The following is an 8,859-nucleotide window of genomic DNA, read 5'->3' as shown; positions in this document are numbered from 1 at the left end:
GAATTAGCTATCCCCGGTGACTTTCCATTCAGGTGTCTTTTCCAAGTGGGTACGCGTACGCGGCGCTCCACCTTCGCGGCGTGCCTACAAATATTTCTCGAATTTGTCATAGCCAGGTGAGAGAGGAGGCGAGGCTTTTACCAGTCAGCCCGGATGCACGCTAGTTAAGAGACGGTCAAAGGGGAATTCGCCCTTCTTAAACTCGAGCTTGGCGACACCCACGACTGGATGGAACCCTGCCGGCACCTACCTGAACCATCAATGGACGCATGAACTAGTTGTCTCGTTGGTGTCGCCCCGGTGACAGTTTTAACGGGACCATTCATCGGCGCACTCGAATCTAGGTAGCGCGGAGAGAGAAAGGTACCTAAACGGGGAGAGCTTCTGCTTCCGAAGACCAAGAGACCCTGATACTTAAGGATCCTCGTGGGCCACGCTACTGGAATCCCTCGGGGACGATCGATCGCTTTCCCATCGTTTGCTTTTACAAAGTATTCGACTGTAAAGTATCCAATTTCGGTAAATTAATCGATCGTCCGGGGACATAATTTATTGGCCGGGGTATCCCGAGTGTGGTCTCCGTCGGGGACCCTGGTATCGGCTCGGTTCTGCCGCGACACGGCGATAAATTAATAGCGAAACGACGCTGATGGGGGACGATAACGATCGAGGCTTCGTGGCAGCGCCATGCAAACGACCCGGTGGCAGGCATTTCGCGCAAAACGCCCAACAGACTGAGTAGACGCGAAGGAGCGCGCGCTCCCACCGAACGGGTCCCGATCCTGGCCAAACGAGCAACGATGAACGCGCGGGGCCAAGGGAGACGGGAAAATGGTTGAAAAAGAAAGGTGACGTGGGAGGAGGCGAAGGAGGAGAGTAGACGAACACGGATCCCTCCGTGAAGCAGCACGACATTCCAGGTGCGCTGTAACCAATTTGTGAGCCGGACGATAGTGACAAATACACGATATTGCCATAACGTATCGCCGAGACACGACTATCGTCCGAATTAATAGTCAACGCCGCTGACTAATAGCCTCGTTAATTAACGATCCGCGGGGCCAGATTAGCCTAATCCGGCTTAATTTAGTGATCGTGCCGTCGCTCTGCTATCCTCCTACCTGTCTACCAGCACCGGAGTAGCCCATTCCTTCCGTGCAGGTAAATCTCTGCACCTCTGTCTCTCTTTTCTTCCCTGCCTCTCCTCCTTCGCCCCGTCACGTTCATCCTCACCGAAACTACGAGACTCTAGCCTCTAGAGCCTAGAGTCTAGACCGCCGCTGTCTATGCTGGCGACGATCGTCCTCTCTTAACGCGACGCGACGTTCCGAGATTGTGAAATCGAGACGGCCAGAAATCCGTAGCCTGCGAGCCAGCGGAATCTCGTGAAAACAAAGGAGATCGCGGCGATTCCCATAGACGGAACGAACATCCAGCCACCCGTCCAACGCTACTACCAGCGCTCCGCCATCGGGCTTATCTATCGGGATACGATATACGATTGCGTAATAGGAACGTCGTTGACGAGCGATCCAGAAGACCGGGAGGAGGAAGGCAGACAGCGGCAGCCTACGGAGAAATCGAGGATCCGACGCGACGCGTCAACAGGTTGGTCCGGAAAGTGGCACCCTCGAGTCGATCGAGGGTTCGCACAACTCCCTCGAGGAGGCTCGAGCCGGGCTTATACGTCCAGCCGGAGTTGTTTAAGCGGTTGTACAAATAGAATACAAAGCACCGTGCAAACAACGGCTAAAAGGTTTGAGTTGTAACGCGCTCGAACGCTCCGACGCTCGAACGCTCTTCACGCAGGCAAACAGCTATCGGGACTGTCGCGATCCGAGCGTCTTTGCCTCTGACCCGCACTCTCGCTCCTCTCCACGATCTTCTCCCGCCATTTTGCTGCACCGCGGCTGCTATAAATCTCTGTTTGCCTATCCTCCGTCTTACCGTGGAAATCTTTCCTCAGAACAGTCCGAAAACTATCCAGCGCACGATCCCGCCTCGATCATCCCGACGCGACGCTTGGAACGCGATCGAACGGGGAGCGCGAAAAAGAGGCGAGCCGAGGCGAGACCAGAGGTCAAGGGAGAAGGATGCAAGACAGGTATCGGCAGGGATCGAGGATCGAGAATCATCTCGAGGCAGGCCCGTGGCAAAACGCGCGTTCGTGTTCCATTATCGCCTAATTGGATGAAGATGCACATCCCTTTGTCCCTGGCGAATGAGCCACGAGTTCGGAGTCTTAACCGCTTGCAGGTGATTCCCCGTCTTTAGTGGGCATTAGGCGATCCGAGGAGGTAACGACGAGTCGCGTTTAATTGTTTTGCCCGGAGATAATTGGGGAGGCAGTGCCTGCCGATTGCCCGTTAAGATGACTTAAGCATTCGCGGCGTTTAAGTGCTCCATTGTTGCACGACATCTTTGAAGTGACGGCTCGCAAGGGCGGAGGCGCCCTTTAAGTAAGAGTTAATCGCTACCAACCCCACCCCCTCTGACCCTATCCGTCGTTAAGATCTCCTCTCGTCCACTCTCTCTCTCTCTCTCCAGCTTATCCTTCATCGACTTCGTTTCTGTCCTCGCGCGTTCACCCGCTCGTGGACGTGGGATCGGCGCCGGGAGTCATCTCTGCTTTCTCACGAATTCCGCGCGCACCTCTTCGGCAACCCCTGCCTCCCGGAAATTTCGACTGCTGACAAAAAAAATAAACCGACGAAACGCGACGAATAGATAAGTCGTACGAAAATCCACCGTGACCGATCGATTCGAGATCGATCCTACAACCTGGACAAATTGGACGGGCGAAATGTTGTGACAGAGTTTCATAATCGGCCGGCCCGATTCGGACTCAACGACCTGTGAGAGCGTGAGATCGATTCGAGTGGCTCGATACGCGTCGATTCCCCTTTTCGCCCGCAGCGTATAATAGTCCCGAGCACCGCGTGGAAACGCTCATCGTCATCGATCATTCGGCCCTCCGATCCCACGATCCTCTTTCCTCTTCGCTCTTGCCTCTTGCCAGCGAGTGTATACACAGCGGAATATTTGACGTTCGCGGAACAGCTCCTCCTGTCGCTTTGTTTACGTCTTCGCGAGCAGCGTTTGACAAATAAATGTAACCGCGCGGTGGTCGCGTGGGCCTCGGTGGTGGTTTCCACGTTACGTATACCCGCGGCTATAGCTTTCACCGTTAAAAAGATTAGGCGCGACCGTCATAGTTTTTATTGCAGCCAAGGCTCTCCGTGACAGAAGATATAGTAGAGGCGAGCCCTTCTCCGCCGCGAATGTCTTCGATTTGCCTAAGCAAACGGAACGGCCATAAACGCGTGCTTGGCCCTTTCAACCCGACATTAGCATCGCTATCGAGGAACCATCGGCCTGTGTGATTGCTTAATCCTGCGTAGCGCGGTCGAGCGCTCGTCCTGGGAACGAAATCCGGGCTATCCAGTTGCTGCCTACCACTGCCGCTTCCCTCTCCCTTTATTCCTCCGCTCGCCAGTCCTCCTCTCTCTACCCACCAAAATTTATCCGCGACGTCTACGTTTCTATCCCACTGCGCCCCAGCCAGAAGCTCTTTTCCAATGCAATGCCTTTGGACGCCCAACGCTCCAACGCTCCGACGCGCTCGGCGAACCTTCGCCTCCGCTATCGCTGTCGCTTCTCGCCGTTGCACCAACACGTCCGCAGTCATTACCAGCTTTATGGATTTTAGGGACTAAGCCGAAAGATCGTTAAAGTTATTTTCAGTATCTCGAGGCGCCGATTGCTGGTGGAATTTAAAGAGGACCTCCTCCACCTTCCGGTAAATATTTACCAGCAACGTGGCCGGGAAAACCGCACGTCTGTTCTCGGTGTCGCACCGCTGGGCTCCTCGGTGCCCGGCACTCGTGAGTGCACGGCAAATACAAAGCTTCCCAGCGGAAGATCGATTTTCACGATCGATGTGAAACAACGAGATTCCCTTCGAAAGGGTAGTCCTCTAAAGAGAAATAATTCTTATTCTCGAGATTCTATCGGGACGTGCAATGTCTCGGACAATTTTAACGCTCCGATCGCTTAGAATTCCAACGGTCGATCGTTAGCAGACCGTTGACAAGTGGCGCGAAGCGTGGGACGTTTTGAAATCGCGTGGAATGTCCAACGTAAGGACTCGCTACACTTGTAACGAGAGTGCGACGCGATATACCGTTCGTCCCTCGCAGGTGCCTAAAGTAAAGCACACAACAGATACGCGCACGTATTCGGTGATATTTGCCTTTAACAAAAGAAAAGGAGGCGCGCCTGGTTTGTTCCTGCTCGCTTTCAAACAGAGAGCCTTCCACGGCCCTTACACCACCACCTCCTCCTACTCCTTCTGCTCGCTTTCTTATCTTAATTCCCAAACAAAGGAAACGTCAGAAGAAGAGGTATGATTCCTTATCTGATCCGCTTGTCACGTCCTGGCCGGTGTCTGACCACCCTCGATTCGCTTCCGTGTTATTCTTTCGACCCTGCTACCTCGTTTTACACATCCACTTGCTGCCACCAAAACTACCCTTCAGTATTCGCTGATCCATTTGGAAGCGTTCCGGAAAGCAGCTTACGCGTTCTAGTTTCCTTTTGCCGAAAGTGTCCAAAAGAATGCGGAGAAGAATAGCGACTCGCGTTTCGTCTAGGGTTGATCTGCAGTTTTTAAATTAACCAAGTGTTTCACCCCAAAATTTAGTCGCTTTGAAGTTGTAGAATAGACAATTGCACAAGCTAACACGAATAAACATCTACACGGTCTGATTTAAAAAGGATTCGAGTCAATGGATATACGTTTGACTTATCTGTGGTACCTGAAGTGAAGTTGCGCTTTTGTTAACCATGGCTAATTGAGATCACCGTAGATAAAGTAGAGAGCATCTTTGAATATCGAGCAAAAAATTGATTCTGTTTTACCGACCGACGGTGGCACAGAATTCAATCAAGAATCATTGCAAGATAATTTAGCAAGATAGACGAGGTATAGAAATCTACTTGACCATTGTTACGCGCATCCAATCACAGACGAGATATAGGATAGACCTATCACCTTATGGATGTTGGTGTCGCTACTCAAACTGTATTGCCGACTCATAATTTCAGGTCTGACTGTAGTGGCATCTACTCATGAACAGCGTCCAACTCAGCAACTACTCTGAAATGCGCTGAAATGCTGAGAGGTGTGTGCGTACTTGTATACGTGTGACTTGTTTAGAGAGAGAGAGTTTGACATAAGAGGTTAGGCTTTTGTTACGCTATGCTTTGGCTCGGTTTGTCAACAACTCACGCGGATTTCTCCCCGAAAATCCATTTCGTGGATGAAGACACTATGGCGCTCAGGACTGGTATTTCTTCAAAGCCCGTGCAAGCTATAAATTGCAAGATGACATTGTTTATTAGCACTTTGCGTACCCTTGCGAACCCGTTCACGTATCGTGCGCCGAAAAGTATTAAAAATTCACGCTGTTACTGATATTCCCACAAGTTTCTAATGCACTGTTTAATCATTCCAGTGAAGTAATAATAATTGGATTCCGTTTGCCCCTGATATTAGTTTACCGCCAACACTGAAATTTACAGTAAAATATAATTTTAAAAGTCTCGCAGAAAGTTGCACGATGCATGAGTGCCTTGTGGTGCATGGATGCAACTGCAAATCGAGTTACATTTGAAACCCGCATTGTGAAATAAAATTTTGTCTAGCCCTGAGAAATTCATCGGTTCAGTGAAGTGTGTGCATGGCGTAGTGCATATTATCTCGTGATTTCTCAATTCGCGCATCAATTTCATCGATTACTGGACCATGTGGGAGGCCTTTTAATTTAACAGGATTCCATTCAGATATACCCGTTACTTAGAAGACTTTTTCAGAAACTGAAGGATGTTTAAAAACAGAAAATGATTTTGTAATCGTGTGCAACGCGATTGTAGAGTCAGTGCCTGTGCCTGCCAAAAAGTGTTTCATAGAGTACCGTGCCTCTACGTGTTAGTGGTGTGAACGCGAATTCCCCTAAGGTGATAGGTCTATCGTTTTAGCCTATACTTCGCCGATGTTAGTAACTAAGGGGGAGAAACAAGTATCTCACTCATATTTCTCCAAATATTCCTGCAACTATTCACTTACACTAAGTTCAACTAAAACGTATTTATACATTATAAATAATACTACGTGATATGTATAAGCATTAACATTAATGTATCGAACGATTAAACATTGAGAATAAAAGAGAATTCAGTCGGCGCAGAAAATCATTTGCAAATCCAAGGCCACATGTTACTAATTGCTTGATATCTCGAGTTCTATCGATCATAGTTAATAATAATTTATACTGGGCGGTTAGTGTAAATGTTGTTAATATTATTTGTCAAAGCAATAGCCACTGGAGTGGATATTTTAGCGGAAAATCCATTTTTGCCGAAGTATTCGTTGGATTTCGCTATTGTTATTAACCGTCGACCTTGTTTTGATCGGGGGACATCGTTTCTCGAAGTCTAGGTGGGGAGCTCACGAAGCTCCATGTACTTAGTCGTCGTCGGTCTTCCTGGCCTGGAGGACCTCCGGACCTTTCGGACCTACTGGCCTAGCTGGACTTGCTGGGGACCTGGTCAGAGTTTCAACCCTGGTTCTTCCTCCAGCCCCTCGCCCTCCCCCTGGCCTGGGTTAGCTTATTCGGTTGGTGCCGAAGAAATTTCAGGGTTCATTAAGCCATTTACAATGTCATTGTTCTACCAACGTCAAAACTGATTTCCCTCCCTTTATAACTGATTTCTTCGATTGTTTTTCATCATCTATCCGATTTCATGCATTCCTTCGAGGATTTTTGTACGAGTCGTTCAATTTCGTCTGTGCCTTTACACTTCTTGAATTCTAATTCCTACCACACGTAGCGTTACAATCTGTTTCGAGGCTTCATCGGTAACGTTGCATGCGACACAAAAATGGTAACGGGGTTCTAGAACCCCCCAAACCGGTGGCAGAAAAATTCATTGGTTGATAGGTTTAAGTATCCTATACCTCGTCTGTGGAAAAATGCATTGGTTGATAGGTCTATCCTATACCTCGCATGTGCTTTGTTGATGTTAGTAAATAAGCAATTTTGTGACGTCGGTAGCGTTGGCAATGTCAGTACCCCCGATACTATAGGTACCGCCACCATATGTATGTTTCAACACTGCCCGGTTCAGAACTTGTAGGTCGAACCTGGGCACGAGCCGAAAAACAGAATGACGTATTGAATTTGTTTACGTTTGACTGGGTTTTATGGTCGACTCTTTAACGAGTAATCCAAGCCCAGGGTGAGCAGAACCGAAGTGCCCTTAGCCTGTGCCTGAGACTGAAAATGATTAAAAAAAGTCATACTCGACTGAAAGTTGTAAATCTTCTAATCTCTCGAGATTAGAACCCGGCGTCGGGAACCCGAGAGCAATCAATTTCTGGACCTGCATGAACAAGAAGCGTGTTGGCGATCCGCGAGCCCTAAGTCGGGAAAAAGAGTCTTAAACGAGGGACTACTGTATTTCTCAGACTAAGTAGTTGAATTATTCGACAACTTATTACAATATTGCATGAAAAATGACTTGTAGCTTTGGGAAAAGCCGATAAAGTATACGTAGTTAATGATTTCGTGATTATTGAGGATTTTATGTTTGTTGATTCCCTTTCACAATTCAATTCCCCCAGTCGAAATATTACGGACTACCTTTGTATGTGGGCAGTTACAGTATCATCCTCAAAAAATTTTGTTATTTCAGCAAGTTTCGAACTTGTTTTCTACTTCCCTGATATAATTTTATGTAGATAAATAATTAACATTAAATAATTAATAATATTAAATGTATAATAATATTTAATATTATATTAAATATATAATAATATTTAATATTATTAAATAATTAATAATTAGCTAAGAATTAAATCTATTTTATTGATTATTCTTATAACTATTTCAATTTTTACTTGAATTCACGCAGAAGCGTGTCTGTGATATCGGATGAAATTATTGCGAAATGATTCACTACAAATGAAATGCGTAGCGAAGAGTGAAGTTTAAGTAGGTGTTTAAGTCGACGATCTCAGTGGAAATAGCTGTAGACAATAAATATATACTTTCTTCGCCCACTTTCAGCTGGAGTAGTCTTGTATCAGAAACGCTGTTCCTTTTCTTAACGGCAAATATTCGTAGCACTTTCGTAGAAAGTATTTTCAACCCGTTCAACTTCTGGAATTCAGACATTTGAACATCGAACATCTTAGAAAGTCTGCTATTTATACAAGTTGTTTCGTTGCCGTTGTTCAAAAACGGAAAATTGATGATGAAAACGAAAATGATGATTCTGTTTCTTTATTATAGAATAGTTTTTATAAGCAGTACCTCTCTGCATGCTGATTCATAAACATTAATTATATCCGGTGAGTCAACAAACGAAGCGATTATTAATTGCTAAGTTGTGAGTAGACCTTCCATTTAATCTGCGTGGGAACGAATACCTGCTAGACCTGTTGTCATTCGCATTATACGTGAATTAATTATTTTTTTGCATTTACTTCCATTGAGTGATTTAACGTCCATGAATCAAAGGGCCTTGCACATAATTAAAAGCTTCATTTCAAACGGTTGTATAATTTCTTTGCGCGATAATGTCGTCCAAAAAGTGTTGCGGAATTTTATTTATTAGCAGTGGGAGATGAAATTATTAGAGCCACCTTCGCAACTTGACTATCTTACATTAAAAAAATTATTTTTCAAATCAATGCCTAGTTACATTGAATGGGTGTCCCAGAACGTTTGCCACCTGGGCCTTTTTCCTTAAATCCGCTACTGACTAGACATATCGTAATCGAGGTGCCACACTAGT

The sequence above is a fragment of the Andrena cerasifolii genome, chromosome 5 (assembly GCF_050908995.1).
Source record: "Andrena cerasifolii isolate SP2316 chromosome 5, iyAndCera1_principal, whole genome shotgun sequence".
NCBI lineage: Eukaryota > Metazoa > Arthropoda > Insecta > Hymenoptera > Andrenidae > Andrena > Andrena cerasifolii.
Note: the sequence above shows the minus strand (reverse complement) of the source record.